The sequence below is a fragment of the Notamacropus eugenii genome, chromosome 1 (genome assembly GCF_028372415.1).
Source record: "Notamacropus eugenii isolate mMacEug1 chromosome 1, mMacEug1.pri_v2, whole genome shotgun sequence".
Classification (NCBI taxonomy): Eukaryota; Metazoa; Chordata; class Mammalia; order Diprotodontia; family Macropodidae; genus Notamacropus; species Notamacropus eugenii.
The window spans coordinates 466,674,398-466,687,977 of NC_092872.1; positions in this window are offsets into that span (position 1 = coordinate 466,674,398).

Below are 13,580 nucleotides of genomic sequence, written 5' to 3' on the forward strand. Positions count from 1 at the left end.
CCTTAATATGATTGATAGTTAAAGGTTCTGATCTATTGAAATCAATCAACCAACCACCAGACACCTACTATGTGTCTCCAGAAATCAAATTAATGTTTAGAATACAAGGATTGAAAGTGATTCAGTCTCTTCCCTATGCTCTTCAGGAACTCAAACTAGGTAGCGGAGAAAACAACATTGAAAGATATAAACAAGGTGATTTTTTTGAGGGTGATCAAGAAACATCTTTTAGAGAAGGTGAAAAGAGGCACTTTATCTGTCTCTTTAAGGAGATATCTAGTGATTCTAAGAGGGAGAAATAAGGAAAGACTGCATTCTAGACTTTGGGGACAGCAAATGCCAAGACTCTGAGATGGGAAATGGAGACGTGTAAGGAAGAGTTCAGATCCTAGTTTGTCTGGACCTTAGTGTAAGTGAAGGAGAATAATATATAATGAGACTCGAAGATACTGTAACTGTCTCTAGGCTACAAACATAGACGTGTTACAGTCTCTGATCTGAAGAAGCTTAAAATCTAATAAGTGGAAAAGTCATATACAAATAAATATGGTACAAGAGGAAGTGAGATAAGTTCAAAGGAGTGTGGTCTGGGCACAGAGATAGGAAAAATAGCATTCTCGATCAAAAAAGCAGCCTCTTTGCTTTATTATAGCAGGTCTAATATGATCTTAGCCCCAGTAATCAGTCTGCAAAAGAGTTTCATAACTCAATCAGCACAATGCTACAAGTAGAAGTCTGAGGAAAACCTTAGGAAATAGAGGCTGCATGTAAGAGAGACTAAGGGAGAGCAGTAAGCTGACAGACCTGATATTTTACTGTTTGATAAAAGTAACACAACAGCAGACCTTCTTAACGTCGCTGTCCTGCGTAGTTGAAACATCTGAAAACCCTTGTAGACAAAATAAACAAGCATGTGGTGCTGGCCCAGGAGCAAAAACAAATGTGGAAACTGAGGAGCATCAAAGTGAGAGCAAGTCATCTGGGTGAGTGGAACAGGGTCCTGCTGCACACCAGTTGGACAGCGAACCAGCTGGGGGACCTGTCATCCACTGGTGACAGACAGTGCTTCTACCACTTGTAAAACTGCCAGATTTCTCTCCCAACAATAGATTATTGTGATGTGTTCAGACCATATGGCTTGTTCTGCTATAATGTATTTGCATCAAATTCATCTGAATTATAGATATAAAATGATAACATTACAATAGCATTGTACTGCTTTGATCATCTAACTTTCATTTCCAAATTAAAATCAATTTTGATTCCATTTTCAGTACTTTCAGACATGTGCCAGTCGTATTTTTCATGGGTTCTCATTTTGCCATTCCATTCCTCTGACACTGCTTAATAAAGAATTGTAATTTGTTTTCTGATGGCTTTAACAGAGAAAGAGAAATGTTGACCAATAGCTCCCAACATCTGGGCTAAGCTAGTTCTTTTTCTTAGAAAAATATTGAAATTGTCCTTGAGGCTTGATTGGCTCAGAGGAATAAGGCTCAAGGTGTTGTCTCCCTAGTCATATAAGGTCATAAAAAAGTCCTGGTACATTTACTCAATAAGAACAAGCTCCCTAATGGCAGGACTTGTTTCCTTGTTGTCAGTCTATCCCTAGCACTGAGCATTGTTGTTGTTTAGCTGTTTTTCAGTTATATCCAAGTTTTTGTGACCCCATTTGGGATTTTCTTGGCCAAGATATAGGAGTGTTTTGCCATTTCCTTCTCCAGTTCATTTTATAGATGAGGAAAATGAGGCAGAGTTAAGTGACTTGCCCAGGATCACACAGCTAATAAGTTGGATTTGAACTCAAGTCTTCCTGACTCCAGGCCTGGTATGCTATCCACTGTATCATTTAACAGCCCTGCAGCTGAATATAATGAGCACAGTGTTTATCAAATAGTAATCAGTTAATAAAGTGGCACAATAAATAGAGGTGGCACGTAAATAGAGGGCTGGGACTGGAGTCAGGAACATTCACCTTCCTGAGTTCAAATCTGGAGATTTCTCCTCTGGAGAAAGAAATGATAAACCATTCCTGTATCTTTGCCAAGAAAACCCCAAATGGGGTCAGAAGACTTGGCCATGACTGGGAAATGACTGAATACCATAACAATAATAAATGCTTGTTGATTGATGGGCAACTTGAGATAGCATGTATGACTATATATATATATATATATATGTATACATATACATATATATATGTATGTATGTATAGTATGGATGACTAAAACTTATCCCAAATATTTCCTAAAAGAAAAACTGGTAGTTGAGCAATATAGAAGACGTAGGTAACTACAGAAGCCATGGAATTATGACATTCGTTACGTACAAACATTCGTTAAGTACAAACATTCGTTAAGTACATATTCATAGCTAGTGCTAAATCTTTGTACAGCATCCATTCTATGCTACAGCTAAATAAGTCTCCTTTTGTTTCATGGACTTGTGTTAGTTAATTTACCTGTATCTTATTTTATTTCTAGTTCCAATCCTAAAGCAGCAGACTTTCCAGAATTAGGCAAAACCCATGACTCATGGGCAGGTGAAAAGATCACCCACATTTTAGAATCAGCCTCTGGATTCAGATCCTAGCCACTGTTCCTCTTCAGCTTCATGACCATGGAGAAGTCACGCAGAATCACACAACCTCAGAATTTCAGGGATTTAGATATGATATCTGGATTTTTTCCTTTTACACTCTGGATATTCTGACTGTCATGCAGAAGCAGTATAATATAATAGAGAGAACACTCTATAGACTTGGCATCAGAAATAGCTGAGTTTAAATCCCACCCTGGATACTTACTAACTCTATGACCTTAGGCAAGTCATTTGATATCTCTTCTCTTCAGTTTCTTCATCTATGAAAAGGGAATACTTTCTGCCACACTTACCTTATTGGCTTGTTACGAGGATGAAATGAGATAATGTATGTAAATGTACATAAAATGCTCTGCAATTCTTAGATGTAGATTTAGCTGCAGATGGATGATGGTGATGACAATGACGAACTCCAAAGGAAATAACTTGGGTTTAATCCACTGAAATTAAAGGTGATATGGGTTATTAGACAAAGAATCTTGAGAAGGGGGACATCAAATCTAAATGTCTCAGTTGATAATTGGAGAGCAACTTAAAGTGGGAATTTAGAGAGTCTATGTTGGTTTATCACACTAGGCCAAAAATGAATTTTTAGGTTTGTTTTAATTTGTTTTATTTTCATTCTTGACTTGTGAAATATATGGGAAGCAATACATTGAACCAAAGTAAAAAATAAAAACCTTACAAAACAAAAAAAACCAACCAATCAAACAAAAACCACTTGCTTGAGAGTCAAAGAAATGGACTTTAGTTCCATGTTGGCCATTAACAATTCATATTTTTATATCTCTTTAAGGTTTAAAAATATTTTCCTTACAAGAACATTACAAAGTGGGCAATCTATGATGAGGAAACTGAAACTCAGATAAATTTAGTGACCCACCTGTTTTTACACACATAGTAAGTGCTGAAGGTAACTCTTCTTGGCTATGCACCACATTGCTTCCTTTGTGACCTTGAATAAGTCAGTTCTACTTTCTAGGCTCTTTTCAGTTTCCTCATTGCAAGCAAGGAGTAAGACTTAGACAATCTCCAGGGTCTTTTCCATCTCTAAGAATCTTTAATTCTACCTAACTAAGGGTGACATCATAACCTCTGATAGATCCTGGGAAATTTTAAAAAAACAACTATCCACTCTAGGGGGCAGTCATAAAGAATAATAAGGAAACAGTTCACATTCAGGATTTCATGGGGTTTTGACCTCACAGAAGAAGAAATAGCTACATATGACAATACTAGTGAAGAAGGACATAGGGAGAAGAGAGTGGAAGGGAATTCTTTTTTGAAAGTTGATATTCCCCTCAAGGGAAAAGTCAAACCTAGTTATGCTGGAGATGTGAGAACCTGAAATTAAATTTGACTAAACTCCAAAGGGAAACTCACTGGTTTCATTTCACTGTTTTTTTTTTCTGAATGAAATGCAAGGGACATAAAAAAGGATCAATGTGTGATTGGAAGAAATAAAGATTTTAAAAATGTTCCCAGATTCAGGGACACCCATCTCATTTTTGTAGAGTGCCTTTCACTAAATCTAAGGTAGAGCTCTCAAACTCAACCCTGGTTTTGTCACTTAACTTGCTGTGTGACTTCAGGCAATCTACTTTCCCCATCTGGGCTTAAATTTCTCCATCTATGAAAAGAAAGGTTTAAGATTAGATGATCTTTAAGGTCCTGCATGTTTCTAGTCCAGGGATGATACTTGAAATGTCCACTTGTGTTAGCTGAAATATTAGAAGAAGCCAAAGGTAAATATTAAAATCAAAACCCCTACATGAGAAGCCTGCTGAAGGATGAAGACTTTGACTGATGGACAAAGTAACCAGCAGTAGACAAAAGATTAAAAGAAAAAAAAAGGTGACATAGCACTGGGGATTTTTATCATTGGTGACTATTTGATTGCACATCAATCTTTTATTCCCCAAGGACTTTGGGTGCAATAATGAGGTCTGGAATGAACCACTTGGGATAGAGGTCTTATTAAACCATGCCTCAAACTCCAAACTACAAGATTTTGAAATCAAGTTTCAGAAGGGTCATGTGTCTTCCCTATTTTTCCCACCTGCATTGGTGGAAATCCAGAAGCCCAAATGACAGTATCTATGCAATTTTTTTTCAACCTTGATGTGTGTTAAAGATGAATTTTATTCCTAAATGGTGAATCAGCCTGGAGGTGCTTCCTATGAGTTCCCATGTGACCTTGAGCTAGTTATTTTAGTCCTCCAAGCCTCAGTTTCCACCTCTATAACTTATGAGGAAAGGGTGGATTCCATGCTCTTTTGGGCTTCTTTTAGTTCTTACATTCTAAGAGAGGTAGTGTGCCATAATAGAAAGGGCACTAGATTTGGACCCAGGAAGACCTGGGTTCAAATCTCACCTTTAGACACTTCTTCGCTGTATGACTGGGAAAGTAATACAACCTCTCTGTGCTTCATTTTTCTTATCTACAAAATGAGAGGATTGAATGTGATAGTTTCTAAGGTCCCTTTGATCTCCAAATCTAGGATCTTACGAAAAAATTGTCTGATTACTATCAAGTGATGGTTATTGATTAGAATGATTCAGCTTGGGATTCTGGAACTCTATTGGAAAAAGGGAGAAGACGCTTCTTACAAAAGGCATCATTTGCAGCTGATGATGGGAGTGGAGGGGAGTACTGGTCATTTTATAATTTTTAACAATGGCAGGTTCTCTAGGTGCTAGAAATTCATGAATTTGGTAGGGCCACTGAGTCCAAGCCCTTCAGGAGCAAAGCAATTCCATGTTTTTATTTATTCTCAGAGAAATAAATAGATTTATGAGCAATGGAAAGTAACACAATTTAGAGGAGAAATATGAGGAAATCCACATGGTCTTATGGGAAGGATACCATGTTGGTCTAGAAACCCTTTTGGCTTATAATTTTATAAATGGAGTCAGTAGCCTGAGACCCGCCTGTCACATTGTGGGCTTTGAAGGAGGGTCAGTGATGGATAACTAACTTCTCCTCTCACTTTTATCAACAAATGTCTGCAGAAGCAAACAACAGGCACGACATCCTGCCCACATGGGCTTAGGGGTCCTTTGCACTTTTGTTTCCTCTCCTCCTTTAATCAAGGCTGGCCAAGGTAATTGCTCAGTCCAGGCACAGCTTTAGGCCTGCTGTGCAACTAACAATTAGTTTAGAGACCATGATCTATAAATTTTGAGAAGAGAGAAAGAGGATTTGGTGTGCTTCAGTTATCCTTTCTAATGAAGAAAAATATCACACCGGAAGGGATCCGGGGTGTTATCAAAGCAACTTAATATCATCTCCTCATGATTTGTAGGCCCGGATAATACATTGTGATCCTGAGGAAAGAGAAAGGAGGGGGTGGGGTGAGAGTGGGGAATTGTTTTTTCTTTAGAGGAAAAAAAAGTTGCTTTCTCTGTGTTTGTAAGATTTACAACATGATGGCCGCCATCTGTGCAAACCCAACTTAATCTCCTGCCACTGGCTCCCTGGCTCCATGGACGGGGCTGGGCTAATCGGGACACCATAGGAATGCTGGTCTATTTATTGTTTATAAAAATAAACTGTCCGGCCAGAGATGTATGCAAGGAATTTATATCAAGCAGCTGCGTAAGCAAGTGTCTGAATAATGGGCATGGGGGGAGGGGAAGGAGCGAGAGGAGTGAAGGAGGAAAGTGGTGAGCGACCAAGTTTTGGGGGGAAGGTGATGTGACCTCAGCACCCCCAACATCACACTGCCTGTTCATCTTCAGTCTGAGGCCTGTGGCAGGGAGGGGGGAGCAGAGACAGGACCACTTTGGGAGATGAAAGGGAAGGAGGAAGGGAGGGGCCACATTTAATGTTCAGCCAGGTCAAACCCCTTTTCTCTTTGGTCAATTCCATAAGTCACAGCTTTTGGAAACCTCACTTAGGGATTTGGTCCCGGGGAGCAAAGATTTCTCTTTTCCCAGTGTGACAGATAACGATTGCCCTAGAGTGGAATCCATGTGAGTGCTAGGGGAAATGAAGAGTGAAATAAGAAGGGAAAACGGTCAAAAGAATCCCCTGTGATTTGTTGTTTTAAACACTGGGTGTCGTCTTTCTTTTATGTTTGATGAGGAGGACGTGTCTGTACATTTGACGGCTTCACGTTCCAGTCTCTTCTTCCCACCCCACTCAGTGGCTGCATGTCCCCCTTTGAGGAAGACTCTGTGTGAGGAGAACGGAATGACTGATGAAAAAAGTCAAATCAGCAAGATTACTTTGTCCAGTACTCACCAAATACTTTAACTGAATTGGCTGAATGGCTGGATACCCTTGTGTACAAAAGCTGTAACCCTAAGAGGATAAGCTCCATGAGGGCCAGAGATGGAGCTTCTCTTTGATTAGTTTCTATCTAAATGCCTAGTATAGGACCATGGATAAAGTTGGTGCTCAGTTGTAGTCTGATGATGATGAGGAGGAGGATGTATGACTTGTGCTCCAAAGAGCAATACTAGAACCAAGGAGATGACATTACAGGGAGGAAAATTTAGGCTCAATTTAAGAAAAAAACTTTTTTCTCCAGTTAGAACTGTCCAACAATAGAATGGTCCAACCATAGAATTGCTCACATTTCCATGAATTTTCTCTCATTTGGGGTATTCGGGAATAGGTTGGACAATATTAGGGAATCACACCAGAGAATGACCATTCAATAGACCTTGAAAGGTGTGACTCCACTCTCTGATATTCTCCTATCTGTCTCTCCTGAAGATGTGGTCTGGACCTTTCTTTCTCAGGGACTTCCTGTGGGACAAGGGAGATCAGAAGGGCTCATCTTTTCACCCTCCTGCGCCTAGATGAGCATCTAGTTCAAGTACCTCATTTTTTGGATGAGGAAACTGAGACCCAGAGAGAGAAACTGACAGCTAGAGTCACACAGTATGCAGCAGAGGGTGAATTTGAATCCGAGTCCTTTTACTCCAGGGCTACTATTGTTGCCTGTGTACCATTCTGCCACAGGAGAGAGTTGGGTGACAATTAGACACCAAAGATGGAGGAGCAACCCTGAAAAGGGCTCAGCAAGACCTCCCACCAGAACTACTGGTCCTTCATGGTATCCTGGACCATTACCAATTGTCTTGACCTTTATCCTGCTGCTGGATTTTGACTGTGCAACTCTTCCTCACTTCACCCTAGGACCTCATTGGTCCTCTTTGAAAATGAACAACTGGACTTTTCTTTTATTCCTTTCCCTTTTTCTTCCCATCATTTCCAGAATATTCATTATGGGTTTATGAATTTTCTCTAAAGAGCCTTAGTTTTCAAAGGGAGTCACATTGACCAAAACTTAAAATGCCTGAAATCGTGCCTGACTTTACCAAAGAGGATGGCAAGCCCTATCCAGGAATCATAACTACACATGCACCTTGAGAAGTCTGAGGAAGGATTTCACAATACTGTGGCATAGGTTCTAGTGAAACTGCATCATTTATCCTCCACTCATCCTTTCCTCTACGGTTTCTCTTTCTTTGTCCATGCCCAGATTGGATTCCCCAACAGTTATGTCTTTTAAAATCCCTCTCTTAAGGTCTAACTTAGAAGCCACCAGCTCCATGAAGCATTCAGTGACCTTCTAGTTAAGCGTGATCTTTTGTTTCTTAAAATTGTCACAACAGCTTATTTGGATATTGTCTTTACAGGAATCTCACTCTCACTTGTCTCTTAGTCATTTTTTTTCTGTCCACTCTACCATTAGATTCCTTGATAGAAGACTCTTTGTACTATGTGTCACTGACTCCCTAGACAGCCTAGCATTGTGCCTTGCATATTGTAAAGGTTTCATAAATATTTGTTGAATTGAATTCAATTTGTCAAGTTGAATTGACAATGACAATTACTAGTTTCACTAAAGTAAAAGGATATAAAATAAACACTCAAAAGACAGCAGCTTTCCTATATAGCAAAAACAAAATCCAGGAGCAAATAACAGGAATATTAAAAATAACTACAAAATGTATAAAATTCCTGAGAGCCACTTTACTAATGCACATTAAAGAATTATATTAATACAATTACAAAACACTCTTTCAAGGCATAAAGATGATGTAAACAATTATCATCGTGAACAATGTAAACAATTATTCATGGTTGAATCACACTCATTGCTATGATATAAATGATAAATAAATTCATCGGAGGGAGGAAAGATTCTCAATATCAAGGAAAATTTGAAAAAAAAGGAATGGAAGTATAATAGCATTTTAAAGACTTTAACTTATAGTATAAAGCAGTAATCAAAATTATTTAGTAATAGTTAAAAATAGAAAAGTTGATGAGTGGAACAGAAAAGATAAGGAAGAATAAGAAATAATTGAACTCAATAACAGTGTATATAAATTCAAGAACATAAACTACTTGCTTCTTCTACTCTAAGAAGATCCCTTGGGAGAAATGGAAAGCAATGTGGGAAAAATTAGGATTAGACCAATACTTTATACCTTATATCATATTCCCACTCTTCTCCCCCCCATTAAAGTTCAAAATGTTCAAAATGTTTACTCTACCTGTATGTAAAAGGGTCATACCATAAAAAAATAAAATAAAAGAGAATAGTATCAGGTAGCTTTCACAGCTATTCTTATGGGAAGAGTTATTAACCAAACCAGAGAGGTAATCAGAAAAGATAACATAGCTAAGTCTAATTATATGAATTTGAAAAACTTTTGTGCCAAATTGATGCAACTGGGATAAGAAAGGGAACTGTTCCTTGGGGAGATTTGCATCAAATTCTACTAAGAGTTTGATATTCAGGCTATGTAGGTATCTAACACAAATATGTAAGACCTTGAACTATCAAGGGATATGAATGAAAAGTCCTCAAAAGAATGAAAAACTATTACCAACTGTATGAAAGATTGCCCCACATCACCTATAATAAGAGAAATGTACATAAAAACGACTCTGAGATTTTATTCTTACACTCAGCAAATTGGAGAAGATATCAAAAGATAAAAATAGTTAATGCTTAATGAGAGTGTGGGAAGGTAGGCACACTGATGCACTGTTGCTGGATTTGTTACTTTCCCTATCCTCTTAGGGAAGAAATTTGTAATTGTGCTAGTAAAAGAATTGCTGAAATATACATACTTTTTCATTCTGAAATCCTACTGCTAGGCATACATACACATGTGGGAATGCATATGTGTGTGTACATATACATGTATATATGGGTATATGTATATACCTACACACACATGCATACATAACTATATACACATATATATTACACACATATATATGTGTATATGCAATATACATATATTCTAAGGTGGTCAAGGATAGAAAGGTCCCATATTATACCAAAATATTTTTAGTAGTACTTTTTGTAAGCCACAGCTGCTAAAGACCTCTCCCTCAAAAAATATGTATTTTTTCCATTAAAGTCCTTGGCATTATGAATAGTTCAACATCTAAAATGGATTCAGTTTTTTATCAATGGAAATGCTAGTAAAGCAGTGCATTACCGTCAGCCTTGCTGAGACATTTCTTTCTGCCCTTCAGCTGAGCCTCCTGCATGTGTTTTCTTCCCCTTTTGGAATGTAAGCCCCTTGAGGGCAAGCAATGCCTTGCTTTTCTATTTGTATACCTAGTGTATAGCATGGTACTTTTCACATAAGAATGCTTTTAAAAAATTGATTCTTTCATTCATTTGTAGTAGTAAAGAACTGGAAACAATGTGGATGCCCCCTCCCCACTTTCTTTTGGTAGGGGAAGGAGATAACTGAAGAAATCATGACATTTGAATGTCATGGACCATTACTATGTCCTAAAAATGATGACCATGAAGAATTCACAGAAGTCTAGGAAGACGCGTGAACCTATGCAACGTGAAGCAAGCAGAGGCAAGAAAAAATATCCATGATGACTACAATAATACAAATTAAATGAACAAAAAAACACTGTAGGAATACTATAATTTAACAACAAAATTTAGTCCTGAAGAGGACAATAGAGAACCTCCCTCTCTAATTTCTTTGCAGAGATGGGGGGCTATGAGTGTGGAAATATGCTTTCAGACTAGGTTGATGTGATGGCAAAATTTGCTGTATTGCTTTTTCTTCTTTTAAAAAGTTCTTTATTATAAAGTTGGCTTGTTGGATGAGGATAGGGAGTGGGAGGAAAGATCCAGTTTTATACCTATGACACTGGGACATTTTTGGAAATGAAGGTGATATAATGACAAAATTTTAAGACAAAAAAAATCAAGGTCGAGTGCCCTTTTCAGGTGTGTGTGTTCGTCCTTCATTGCCAAAGAACACCACGCCATCAGATATATAATGACATGACTTGCACTTGACTTTGTTTTGAGTGAGAGAGGGCTATGCAGGTCACCAGTCTCACCTCTCCTCCAGAGCCATCTGAATCCTGTGACCAGGTATTCATCAGGATGACTGGAGATGACTCAGGATGAGGCAATTGGGGTTAAGTGACTTGCCCAAGGTCACACAGCTAGTGAGTGTCAAGTGTCTGAGGTGAGATTTGAACTCAAGTCCTCCTGATTCCTGCACTGGTGCTCTATCTACTGCACCACCTAGCTGCCCTGCCCTTTTCAGGTAGGAATCTACTGAAGCCTCACAAATAGGTACCAATGATTTACCAGCCTACAACTTTTTAAATGATTTCTCCTCCACATAGAAGGTATCTAGATGGGACAATATATTAAGCGAAGGAATATTACTATATTTAACAAAACTTGAGTAATTTGTACATGAATTTATAGTATGAATTTGGATAATTCAGATGTGGATTTGATCGAGATTTACTTTTGAATACTATATAAGAATATGTGACCTAAGGAGATTAATAATAGAAATAAACACAGGGCAATGTTTAATCTACTTAAGGGAATACATTATTTTTCAAACCTTTAAATTTTTGAGAGATAAGTTAGTATAGTGTCAAAAACCCTGGACTTGGAATCAGGGAAGAATTGAGTTCAAATTCTGCCTTAATCTTGTAAAAGCTTTGTGAACGTAGGCAAGTCATCAGATGGTAAATTTAGAGCCTGATAGGTCCTTAACAACCCCTTAATTATGCAGATAAGGAAATTGAGGTTCGTTGAGGTCAAGTGACTTGTCCAAGGTCACACAAATAGTATGCAGCCAAAGTTCTTCCTTTAAATTCCTGTAGAAAATGGTCAATGATTTAGATTTTCACTAATTTAGTATGACTTTTCTCCTAATTATTCAGAATTAAGGAGATCTTATTTGTGTATAATATTGCTTCCTTTATGAGGTGCCACTGACAGTAACAGCTGTTTGTGTACATTTATGGGTGTTTTAGGAGATCAGAGATGAGCACTCTTATCTACATTACACACACTGGAAGATTGTATTTTGACTTGTACTTGGAATAGATTCTCACAGAACTGGCTGCTGTTTGTGATGCTGTCTCGTAGGCGGCATTTATGGTTGTTCCAAGGACTTTGCTCTAAAACTTTTCTTAAACCAGTAGAACAACATAGACAGCAATAACCGTAATGGAAATGAAAACCCTAAAAGATACAGAATTCAGGCTGTCTTTGAAGTCTAATCTTTATTTTGTGAGAGACATAGTGGAGAGTTAAGTCAACAAGCATATAACAAGTGCGTCCTGTGTGCCAGGCATTGTGCTAAATGCTGCAGATGAAAAGAAAAGCAAGAAATGATCCCTGCTCCCCAAGAAGCTCACAGTCTTCCATTGGATAATGTGCTAAATCTGGAAGAGCTGAGTTCACATCCAGCCTCTGGAATTAACTAGCTGAGTGGCCCTGGGCAAGGAGTTTCACTTCTATAAGCCTCAGTTTCCACATCTATGAAATAGGCATAATAAAAGCACCTACCTTGTGGAGTTGTGAAGATCAAATGGGACAATATTTTCAAAACACTCATAAAACCCTGAAGTACTGTAAACATGAGCTTTTTTTAACTGTGTTTTTTGTGGGGGAGGGTAAGTGTCTAGATGTTAAGGAGGGCTTTTGGTGGTGGGGGAAGAAGTAATGGTATGAAAAACAAAATGCATCAATAAAACTTTCACAAGAAAGGAATGGGTGGGATGGAACATTTCCAGTCTTTATCAGATGTAGTTTTTTTCTTCACTTATTCACATTTATCCTTCTATTTACTTTTCCAATTTATAAAACATTTTTAAAAAATAATAGAAAAACAGATACATGAGTAGATAGATCAAGTAAAGAGCTTTACTTTGCAACAGGCATTCTTTAATCATGCTTAAGTTAATTAAGAGGCAATTGTGTGGCTGTAGAGGCCATAACAACAGCTAGGCAAGGAAAACTGGACGTGTTTTCCCTTACAAGTGACAACTGTGAGATAGACACATGGGGAGCTAGCATGATGCAGGAGATAGAGCATTAGATTTGAGGTCAGGAAGAGCTGTGTTCAAATCCTGTCTTGGACTACTACTAGCCATATGACCTTGGACAAGCCCTACAGTCTAATGAGGAAGGTGGTCTTGATGCCTCTAAGGTCTCTTCTAGCTCTAAATCTCTGAATCTACGAACAATCAATAAGTCGAATTGCTAAAAATGAATAAGACAAAATAGACACAGGTCTAAGGAAAATGGATGGGAAATATGGAAAAACTTTCTCTAAACATTGGCAAAGATTTGCTATGCATCTCCTATATACAAGACAGCACACTAGGCACCTGGGAAATAAAGATAGAAAGCATTGTTGTGATTCCTTGAACTCAAGGAATTTCCATTTGGTGGTTAGGCCACGCACGTACAAATAAACTACAAGGCAGAGTGCAATAAAGGCCAAATAGAGAAATAAAGGGCTCAAAGGTCATTTGAGGAGGGAGAGAATTCATTCTGCTGGAGTAATCTGGGAAGGCTTTTTTATGGAGGTGTTGCCTGAGTTGAGCCTTGAAGGAGGAGAATGGTTTTGAAAAACTGAGATCAGGAGGTAGTATATTCCAGACAGAGGGGAGTGGCAGGTTTGTGTCAACCTGCGGAGGTACAATAAAG